This window comes from Amblyomma mixtum, chromosome 8 (assembly GCF_055824585.1).
Source record: "Amblyomma mixtum isolate Tamu chromosome 8, ASM5582458v1, whole genome shotgun sequence".
NCBI classification, from domain to species: domain Eukaryota; kingdom Metazoa; phylum Arthropoda; class Arachnida; order Ixodida; family Ixodidae; genus Amblyomma; species Amblyomma mixtum.
In genome coordinates, this window is record NC_143019.1 from 126,179,520 (window position 1) to 126,191,237 (window position 11,718).

The window sequence follows — 11,718 nt, forward strand, 5'->3', positions numbered from 1 at the left end:
ATTTTCGATGAAAATAATTTAAAAACTGAACTCGCCTTCAATGTTGACGGCCTTCAATTCTTTCAATTCTTTCTCGCCCCCTAAAGTCAAAAATAAGAAAAGGTTAATACTTAATTTTATGTAATTGTCTAAATATTGGGCTTTACAGCATACATAATGCCCACCTCTTCAGACTACATCGGTGTACCTCTGAGTTTTACAATAAAAATCTCTAAAGGGGTAAAAAAAATGAGCCTGTTTATTCTTTAGCATTGCTGAAAAATATACATCCTTCAAGTATGTTTCATAAAGTATTGCTGCCAGCACAGGTCCTTCCACGACTGCTGCTGTCATCACGCCCCCATGCAGTGTACTTGATTCCTGATTAATCAAGTACACTGTTAATTACTTCCTCACCCATAGGGGTATATGTACAGTGCCGGCCTTCATTTATTAAGTACCGCTTATTCTGAAGCATGTGTGGCTCCAACGTAATAGGGCACTGCCTTCAGAACACTGCCTTAATAAGTGTGCGTTGACTGAAAGCTGCTCTTCTACCTCGCTAGTTCTTTCAAGCGACAGAAAATCCGCTAGAAGTTGTTGCGACTTAGACCTCGCGCCGCACTCACGGCTGTTGCGCCTTACCTTTCCTGGCCAATTAGGCACGCAAACATTAGCCTGGGCAAGCATTTCCATAGAAAAGTAGAGCGAGTGGTCTGTCATAGCATATAGTCGCGCATGATAAGTAGTAATGTGAACTATCCTGGCCGAGGACGCAAGCCGCCGTTAAATGAATAATCTCTTTGCATCTATGGCAAGATTTTCTTTTTATATATGCAATAGTAAGTTCGGCCGCCGCGGTGGCTCAGCGGTTATGGTGCTCGGCTGCTGACCCGAAAGACGCGGGTTCGAACCCGGCCGCGGCTGCTGGAATTTCTTTGGAGGAGAAATTCTAGAGGCCCGTGTACTGTGCGATATCAGTGCACGTTAAAGAACCCCAGGTGGTCGAAATTTCCGGAGCCCTCCACTACGGCGTCTGTCATAGCCTCAGTCGCTTTGGGACGTTAAACCCCATAAACCAAACCAAACCAACCAATAGTAAGTTCATGAAACTGATCCAATGAGTTTATTTGTTTCATTGCCGAAAGCGCTTTGGGATTGGAAAGGACGTCTACTACAAATAATTGCCTACTAAGAGATTCCAGCTTCCATGGAGACAGCAGCGGTCTTGGTCCATACATGCGGGAAAAGGCAGAAGAGCATGTTATTTCATTCCTCTGGTGAGTGATGCAATTCCTGTGAAATGCCTGTGATTGTAACCGCATGATGTACACGATCAAATTTTCTTCAGGTCCGCTGGGAACAAGAGAAGCATCGAAATTACTTCCGTGCTTTTAGGCACGGTAGACAGCACATGGCACGACAGTATCAAGTGTGTGGCCAAGTTCCTCGAGTGTATCAGCAGAGATGTTATTCATTTTCCCTTTCCTAATGACGCAAAAGTAGATTGCAGCAAAAAATTCAACAATGTAGGACAGTGCGCAGCATTTGCCTAGTACTGTTTTCGTTAGCGTGCACTTTATTATTATCCACATTTTTCGTTTAGATCCCATAAACTTTCTTGGTTTGACCTGAACTTGATATGTATTCTGGCAACAAGTTTTCTTCGCGTTTGTAAGTATCAAGTTGAGGCCAAGCGGTGCATGGATTGCTTTTCATATGGGTCAGATTTCTGGCTTCCCTGATGTCCCTGGATTCGTGGACGGAACGTATGTGTAAACCAGGTGCTCCGACAATAAAACAGGGTCAACGTGTCTCAACAGACAATACAAAAGTCTTATAATGTGGAGGCTGTTTTGTGACAGCGACCGTAAATTTCTTCAGATTTTACTTGGCAACACAGGAAAATCAAATGATGGGCAAGTGTTCCGGCGTACATTTGTAGCAGGTGACTTGCCATGGATATGTGTACGGAGAACAGTAAGGGACGCAGCTACTTCCATCAGGGAGTGTCTGTTAACTCCATACAGAGGTAAATAAATAAATACGATTACAGCAATCTCACCTCAGGACAGTCGAACTACAGACTAGAGGCTTAGCCAAACGTGCGTCCGCAGAGAAAATGCATTTTGCCTATTACAAGGCCGTATCAGTCACCTCCTTCACCTCGGCAGCACAAGCAGCGTGAATCAGCACTGCTCCACCAAAACAGTCGTAGCAGACTGCACGAGGAAAGATATGTTCATGCGGCAGTTAGAAAAGCGCAAAGAGACCGTACAGAGCCTGTTTTCGCTCATGTAACCATCATGCCTTTTTGTTCTTTGTGAAAAGCGCTTTTGTAACGTATGTGCAACAAATTCATAGCTCTCCTGTGCCTTCATGTGTGTTTGTTTGTTTGTTTGTTTGTTTGTTTGTTTGTTTGTTTATGGGGTTTAACGTCCCAAAGCGACTAAGGCTATGAGAGACGCCGTAGTGGAGGGCTCCGGAAATTTCGACCACCTGGGGTTCTTTAACCTGCACTGACATCGCACAGTACACGGAGGCTCGAATTTCTCCTCCAAAGAAATTCAGCCGCTGCGGCCGGGATCGAACCCGCGTCTTTCGGGCCAGCAGCCGAGCACCATAGCTACTGAGCCACCGCGGCGGCCTTCATGTGTGTGTTCTAAAAAAAAGCTACCAGGGTGCAATTACAGAAAACCGCATATATAAGGGTTCATCTGAAAACATCTCACGTCAGTTACAACCAGAAATCATTCGCCACGGGACTACATCAGAGGTTATGCAACAAAAGAGAACCGTGAATGCAAAACAAACAAAACGTACAAATACAGAGTACGTCTGTGAGTATCTGCATACCGAAGCAGAAGTCTTAGCTGGTCCCTACTTATTCGTTCGGCTCATCTGAAATACGCCAGAAGCTTGCACAGGAGTGCCATTTTGTTTTTGTGGAGACGCTTCCGCTGCTCTTCTCTGTGCATGTAGATCCCTCCCTCTTGAATACAGGAGTTCCTCAGAGTTCTCTTCAGGACATTGTCTACCCGTGCTGAAAGCAATCATCTAGAAAGGAGTCTTCACGCCTTCTTTTAAAGTTCCTCCAGGAATGCAATTTGGACTCTAGACGGTGACAACCGGAGTTTGCCATCGACTGCTAAAGGTGATTCTGTTTACAGCCGTGTAGATCAGTCAGGTTTCAGGTACGTGCCTGATTTGCGGACCTAATTTAGTATTTAAGTTTCGCTATGGTGGAGCAATTGCCGGAAGAATCCGTAGTGCGAAACCCACCAGTAGCTTGCAACAACCACAACCTCTCTTGTGGATTTTCCACATCATTTCGGTAGCAGACTCTTCCTTGCAGACTCTTCCTTGGTGGTTGATGTGCCTAACGTTTTAGTCGCGTTAGGCACACACAAAAAAACAGCAATATAACTGCTGATAGTCATTTGTAGACATTCCAGCTCTTGCAGTACGAAGGTTTAAGTGTTGCAGAGAATTAAAACTACATATCAGAGTTCATATCACAGGTTCTCTCGGGCCTCCCATGACCAGTAAGTGAACTAAACGTCACAGACATCTAATTTAAGTTTTGATTTAATCTACCGCTAGGTTGATGAAACTCCAAAAGCAAAAGAGAAATAATTCAATTATGAATTATTTTTCGGTCCTGGGCCACGCAGTCATCTCTGTATTCTAATGCCAACGCATCTTTTGGAAGAACAGTACGCGCAACCAGATTAGGTGTCCACAGTCTTTAACAGTTTCTTAATCACTTCAACGGTGACTGATTTATAAGCTTGGAAGTCGGATATGAATCAAAAGAATGTGGCTGTCTTAATTATTGTAGTCGGTGTAAATCTTCTTGTGTGAAATCTGCATTTTTCTGTGCGCCATAAAAAAAAGCGGACGGCACAAAGCCTCCAATCCGAACCCCTGGAGAGGTTTGGAGTGCCCAGCTGTTTACATGCTTGTACGCATGTGTTTCAAAAAAAATATTTACTTCATTTGAACATGCGCGTGTGCAGCAAAAACAGTTAGTGGATTGTCATTTCCTATGTTGTTCCTCTGCCTGCTGTCGCATTCTTTGCGCTTATATGAAATGTGTGTGTTGTGTTGGGTTTTATGGCGCATAAGCGACTAAGGCTATCATGCGCCAAGCTCAGGGTATAAAAATTGTTTTATATAGGATGTTATACAAAAGTCTAAATGAACGGTGGTGTAAACGGCCTAAAAAGTGAATGTTTTATATAGGATGTTAAACAAAAGTCTAAATGAACGGAGGTGTAAAGGGCCTAAAAAGTTAATTTGTGCAGCATAGTAAAAATATAAAATGATAAGACAAAATTTTAGAAGTGACTTATGGTAAAAGCTTTAAAGAGGGTCGGTAACCTCAGCAGCCATCCTTGGCTGGGCAAGGATCTCGAGGTTCCCACCCGATGGAATAGGGACCTCAGCCGTCTTCTCAGGAATGAGAAAGTGGCTGAGGTGTTTCAAAAACAAGTAAGGCAAGATGAGGTGTGCCAATAAATTGTAAAGCACGGGGTAGAAATTCAGAGTTTTTAGAGTACACTGGCTTCTTTTAAAAATTTAAAAACACTTGACTTAACAATAAGAGCTTTTTCACCTCAGATCAATCACGGATGAAAAGGGATGTGTTGGTTGTAAAACGGGGTAAAAAAAAACTTGTTTCTCAGTGTTTCAAGTTCTCTGCACGAGATTAAGATGTGAGATACTGTGAGTTCATCTCCGCATTTTTCACAGGTAGGTTTGTCTTTTGTTAGTAGAAAGTAGTGGGTAAGGTGTGTGTGTCCAATACGTAAACGACATAAAATAACTTCAATAAAGCGTTCCTGCTGACTGCATTATTTCCATTCTCCTAATATTGGTTTTATTAAATGTAGCTTGTTATTTATCTGACTATTCCATATGCTCTGCCATTTGTTTCTCAGTCTACTCTGAACTACTGCATACAACTATTATGTGGCATACTTATTTTCAGTATTTCCTTGTTGTGGGCTTGAGCAGCGCATGCGTCCGCTTTCTCGTTACCATCAATTCCAACATGGCTTGGAATCCAACATAATTTTATGTTATGCCCTTGTGTTACGATCCTTGTTATGTTATGTATGACAGTACCTAGTCATGGCATGACTGCATTTCTGGACTGTAGTGCATTCAGTACACTGAGCGAGTCTGTGTAGATAATACTGTTTTCGATGTTCTTGCTTATTTTCTCCGTAGCAAGAAACACAGCATAACACTCGGCTGTAAAAACTGATGCACACTGAGGAAGCCTTACTATTTTTTCCCAGTTCCCTTCCACTACTGCACTTCCAACATAACCTCTAGTTTTCGATCCGTCTGTTTATAACACGGTGTAGCTATCATATTTCTCCTTTAGTGTAAGGAACTCTTGCATGATGTGTTCAGTTGAGTTTGTCTCTTTTTGAACTGTGTAAGACTTATATCCCAGACCGACGGAAATCTGTACCAAGGGGCAAATGCATCGCAACGTTCTGCGACATTTGGTAATGTTTCTGATAAGTTAAGTTCTCGGCAAATCTCCTCAAACCGCATTAGCAAAGGCCTGGTTGCTTGGCGCTTATTTGTAATCGCACCGTGTTTGTAATCGCACCGATTATCGCACCGTGTTCTCGAGGAAAATCAAACCCGAGGATGAGGTCCTTCGAGCATTGAGCCAACACAGCGAAGCAGGCAGTGAAGGTTACACCGCGAATCTCCATTCTAGCGGTGCAGACGCCAAGCGGTGTCACCAGATGGCCTCCAGCTGTCCGGATGTGTGTTCCAGGCCAAGGTGTCAGGACTTTCCTCAGGGCAGTCGCCAGACCACGACTCATGACAGATAAATTGGCGCCGGTATCTACGAGAGCAGTCACGCGGCGGCCATCAACGATGATCGGAATTTCAGCCGAAGCTTGGTCACCTTCAGAAAAACGCTGTGTGGGGGAGGTCAGACTAGGGGATCGTTCTCGCGGTCGAGTTGGGGCGTCAAGCGGAGACGTCTCTGTTCGTCGAAAAGTCGTCGGACTTAAGGGTCGTTCAGATTGTCCAATTGAAGCGTCAAGGGAAGGCGTCTCTGGGCGTCGAAAGGTCGTAGCGGCGTGGGGTCGGAGGTCGGGTCGCATGCTAACGTCGGTGAGATGAGGATGTTCGTCATTATGTCCAGTGACGGCGGCCCTACATCCGGGGGTCGCCGTCCTCAGTTTTCCCGGCGCGGGCTGGAGGACTGCCGGACGTAGGACTGGCGGGCTGGTGAAGACAACCGTCGAGGCGACGGTGACCTGGACTGACGTTGGGCAGTGGGTGCAGGTGGGACGTTGGCCGCTAGGTACTGATCGATCTCGCGGGGTCGTTCACCATAGCGTGGTAGGGGTGCGTCTGGCGAAAAGCCGCGCAGGCCAATCCGGCGGTACGGGCAGTGACGACGGATGTGGCCTGCTTCACCGCAGTGGAAGCACAGGGGCCTGTTGTTCGGCGTGCGCCACATGTTTGCCTTCGTGACGGGTGGGCGGTCGTCTGGCAGCGCTGTCGTATACGGGAATCGGTGGGACGGCGCGGTAGGGGCAGGAGAGTAGAACGCCGGCGGTGGTGGCGCAGGACTTCGCAGTGCCTCGCTGTATGTCATCACATAGGGCGCTGGCGGTTGGGGAGGTGGAATGGGCTGCACCGTGCGGCGTATCTCGTCACGGACAGCATCCGAGATGGCGGTGACACTAGGAGGCTGTTCCACAGAGCGAAGCTTCTGCAGCTCTTCGCGAACGATGCTCCTGATGAGCTCTCGGAGGGAGGTGTTCTCATCCCCGGGCTTCGGCATGTGGCACTCCACAGCAGTGATGTTTGATGGACGGCCGTAGTGCGCAAACCGCTGTTGCAGGGCGCGCTCCATGCCTGCCGCTTCCTTTGCAAAATCGGCGACTGTAGCCGGAGGATCGCGCACGAGCCCAACGAACAATTGCTCCTTCACTCCCCGCATCAAATGGCGCACCTTCTTGGCTTCCGACATCGAAGGATCAGCGCGGTTGAAAAGCCGGGTCATATCCTCCACGAACATCGCCACGCTCTCGTTTGGCTGCTGCGCTCTCGATTGCAGGGCCAATTCAGCACGCTCCCTCCGTTCGTTGCTGCTGAAGGTATCCAGCAACTGCCGCCGGAAGTCTCGCCAGGTGCGGATGGCGGACTCGTGGTTTTCGAACCACGTCTTGGCGGCGTCCTGGAGGGCAAAGTAGACGTTCCGAACCTTGCGGTCCTCGTCCCACAGATTAAATTCAGCGACCCTGTCATACCCGTCCAACCAGTCCTCCACATCCTCAAACTTGTCACCATGAAACGACGCAGGCGTACGAGGCGTATGAAGAAGTAGCGGTGGCGAACTCACAGATGGCTGGAAGGTCTGGCTGGCCACCGCAGAGGTCATCTTGCGGGATGGCGCGGTGAGGGGATTGTACTCGGGGGCAAAGCCTCTCAAGCGGCGGCTTGACTTGTGGACAGGTGTCGTGTCCAGGGGGTGTGGCGCAGCGCTGGAGGTTCCTGGGACCTTTTCGTACATGGATCGTACCCAGCACATCCACCAAAATGTCCCGGACGCCGGTAGAACGTTCTATGCCTGGCGAGCACAATGGGCAGAGCGCAGCCGGCCGACCCTAGCACCGAGCAGAAGAGGACGAAGTCCGGCGAGCGACAAAGGTGGAAGACAGACCGCACGGGGGCGCTGGTAGAGTGTGGCAATATTATTCGGGACGGGCATGTTGTGACGATTGAATAACACACGTATTTTGTTCGCGACCTAATTCTAAGAATGTATGCACATGTAAGGGCTTTTCTTCTATATTCTAGTGACGGCTCATTTGCTTCAACAAGAAGGCTCATTACCGGAGACGTTCTGTATGCTCCACAAGAAAGGCGGACACCTATATTATGAACTGGATCTAATTTTTTTAGATATGAAGGCCTTGCCGAGCCATACACTATACTCCCATAATCTAGACATGAGCGCACTGGAGAACGGTAGATATGAAGGAGGCATGCTCTGTCAGATCCCCAGCGTTTCCTTGAGAGTACTTTAAGGATATTCATTGCACGGGAGGCCTTTACTTTCAAGTTGTTTATGTGCGGCAGAAATGTAAGTTTTTTATCAAATGTTATTCCTAGAAATTTACGTTCTTGTTTTACCGGCAGTGTGGCACTATTTAGGTGTAAGTGCGGATCGATCTGCAAGCCTCTTTTAAGCGAGAAAACAACAGCCACTGTTTTCTGTGGAGAGAACTTGAACCCATTTTTATCTGCCCAGATTGCTAGCTTGTTTAATGTGAGTTGTACCTGCGTCTCACACGTCAACAGGCTGGAGGACGTGCAAGCAATATGAAGGTCGTCGACATACACGGAATACATAATGGAGTTGGGAATTATTTTTGCTATGGAATTCGTTTTCAGGACAAAAAGAGTGGTACTTAGGATACAGCCCTGCGGTACCCCATTCTCCTGGACAAAGCTCTTCGAAAGGGTTTCACCCAGGCGCACTTGAAAAGAAAGGTCTGACAGGAAATCCTTCAGGCAGTTCAACATCCTACCCCGGATGCCAAGATCTGCTAAGTCGCGTAGAATCCCATATCTCCATGTGGTATCGTACGCCTTCTCCATGTCAAAGAAGACTGCGAGACAGTGTTGGTGGTGCATGAACGCCTCTCGGACTGTGTTTTTTAATCGGACCAGATGGTCAGTTGTCGATAATCCTCTTTTAAATCCGCACTGGTAGATGTAAAGGAGTTCACGTGATTTAAGGATGAACATTAGCCTAACTTTGAGCACACTTTCAAATGATTTTGCTATACAACTTGTAAGAGCTATGGGCCTATAACTATTAGGGGAGGTGAGCGGCTTTCCAGGTTTTAAGAACGGTACTATAAATGCTTTTTTCCAAGCCTCCGGCATCCCTCCGGACACCCATATTTTGTTAAAAAATTGCGAAAGTGCTCCTACAGCAGCTTCGGACAGGTGGGCAAGCATTTCATAATGTACATCATCCGGGCCAGGTGCTGTCTGTTTACCGGAAGAAAGTATGTTTTGGATCTCGTGAATTGTAAATAATGTATTGTATGTTTCGTTTGTACTGCCAGTCGTTGGAAGTTTCTGCTTTTCAGCTGTGTTTTTGTGTTTTAAGAATGACTGTGTATAGTGTGAAGAGCTTGAAACGTCAGAGAAATGTTGTCCTAGTATGTCAGCCTGTTCATCTATACTTTTTTGTGTTCCTGGGGCTGTTAGAAATGGTACTGTAAAGGGAGAGAATTTGCCGTCTAATTTACGCACCTGTTCCCACATCTTTTTTTATGTAATTGAACTATTGATAGATGAAACATATCTCTGCCATGAGGCTTTCTCAGCACTGCGACGCACGTACCGAGCTTTAGCTCTCGCCTTTTTAAAATTTAAGAGGTTTTCATGTGTCGGATACCTTCGAAACTTACCCCAAGCTCTATTTTGTTGTTTTTTTGCTTCCTTGCAGTCTTTTGTCCACCACACTTTGCGGCTTTGTGACACCACTCCTGAAGACTGCGGAATAGCTAACTGTGCGGCGGTTACGATACAATTTGTGAACAATTCGTTTATCTGGTCAATGTTTAAATTATCTAAAACTATATTTTCTAAGGTGGCTTTTGCTTTAAAAAGTTCCCAGTCTGCTAAATGCAGCTTCCAGCGTCGCGACTTTGTGGGTGTTATATCCGGTGGAGACGATAAAGTGATTAGTATAGGGATGTGATCACTCCCATACGGGTTTTCTAAAACATCCCATTTAAAATCGTTAAAAACAGATGGTGAGCTATAAGACAAGCCTAAACAGCTCATTTTTCCAGACGATGGGGAATAGTACGTGGCCTTTTTTTGTATTTAAAAGACATACATTATTTGTGAGAATAAAATCTTCGATTATGTGACCCCTAGCATACAGCGTTCGTTTCCCCAAAAAGGGGAGTGAGCGTTAAAATCTCGTACTACTAGATATGGTTCTGGCAGTTCATCGATGAGTTCCTGTAGGTCACGGAGTGTTAATGTTATTAGCGGAGGAAGATATACAGAACAGATTGTTATGGTTTTGTAGCTGACAATGCTGACGGCAACTGCCTCTAGTTTTGTTATGAGTCTGATCTCTTGAGAAGGGGCGCCGCTTTTGAACGACAATTGCGACGCCTCCTGACAGTCTATTTGCCTGCTTGCGATCTCGTCTAAATGTTTTATATTATTTCAAGATATTCATGTGTTGTGGACCAAGATATCTTTCCTGTAGACATAAAGCTACAGGCAACATTGACGCTAAAATATCTGTTATATCATTGTAATTCCTCAACAGTCCTCTACTGTTGCACTAAACTAGAAAAGCCATGTTTATGTTTGGGGTAGGAATGATAAATGGTTCACTTATTTTCTGGGCCCGTTACGAGGGCCCTGTCCTTCTTTCGCTCAAGAGAGCTGTTCCGCCGCTGTAAAGCAGGCGGGCTGGGGGTTAGATCCATCACCTCGTCAGAGGTGCTGGAAGACCGCGGTGAAGCCGCGGGTGTGTGCGTTTCAGGCCTCCCCCGACGGGGGGAAGCCCTGTGGTATGCCGACCCATGGACCGGCGCTCCCTGCTTTGAAGATGGCAGGGCAGCCCTCGCTGTCCCTGCCTGTGGCGTGGATGGCCCTGCCCTAGGCTCGGTGAAAGTGGCCTCGACAGGTGCCGGAGTGCTGCGTGGTGCACCGCCCCTGCGCACCACATCAGCGAAGTTGGATTTTGCTGTGAAAGAGAAAGTGTTCGTGAGTGCGAATCGCTCTCTTGCTTCTCGAAATGATATATTTTCCTTTGTCTTCATGGTGATTATTTCCTTCTCCTTCTTCCAGGACGGACATGCCCTGGAGTACGCAGCATGGTCTCCTTCACTGTTCGCGCAGCGTAGAGCTGCGTCACATTCCTCAGCATGGTGGTCCTTTCACACGCATTTCGCGCAAGTTTTGCGGCCGCGGCAACTCTGTGAGCCGTGGCCAAACCTCTGACAATTGAAGCATCTTCGAGGGTTAGGGATATAGTGTCTAACATTTACTTTGAGGTACCCAACGTCGATGGTTTCAGGCAATGTGCATGTGTTAAAAGTCAGGACCAGGTGTTTGCTATCTATTTTTTGTTGTCCTTGCGGATTTTGATTTGGTACACATCTATAACACTTTGATCGGAGAGTCCTTCTAGCATTTCTTTCTCGGTGAGGTGTAGAAAATTATTTTCTGAGATGACGCCACGGACCTTGTTGAGTGATCGGTGTGCAGTGATGGAGACAGGTGTGTCCCCAAAAGACACTATGTTACAGAGTTTGGTGGTTTGCACATCGTCTCGGAGTTCCAGCAATAAATCGGCACTGGTCATTTTGGATACTTTGTAGCCGGGGCCCAAATATTCTGTTAAGCATTTCGGTACCATGAATGGTGATAGAATTCTGGCCTGTTTATCATGAACTTCGCAGTGGACGACATGGAATTGGGCAAAGGTTTCTTTCTTTTCCGAAAAAAAGTTATCTGCTTCGTTCCGCCCTCTTTTGAGAGAGCGATCAGGTTTTGAAAGGAGGGGAGCCATAAAAAATTCAGTTTCTTCGGTCATGGTGCCAGCCACCCACCATGGAGCCCAACAAGGGGACGGGACAGGAACTTGCAAGCAAGTCCTGCCCACGCCAGCTGTACACCTTAACTATAACCAAATATGACTCA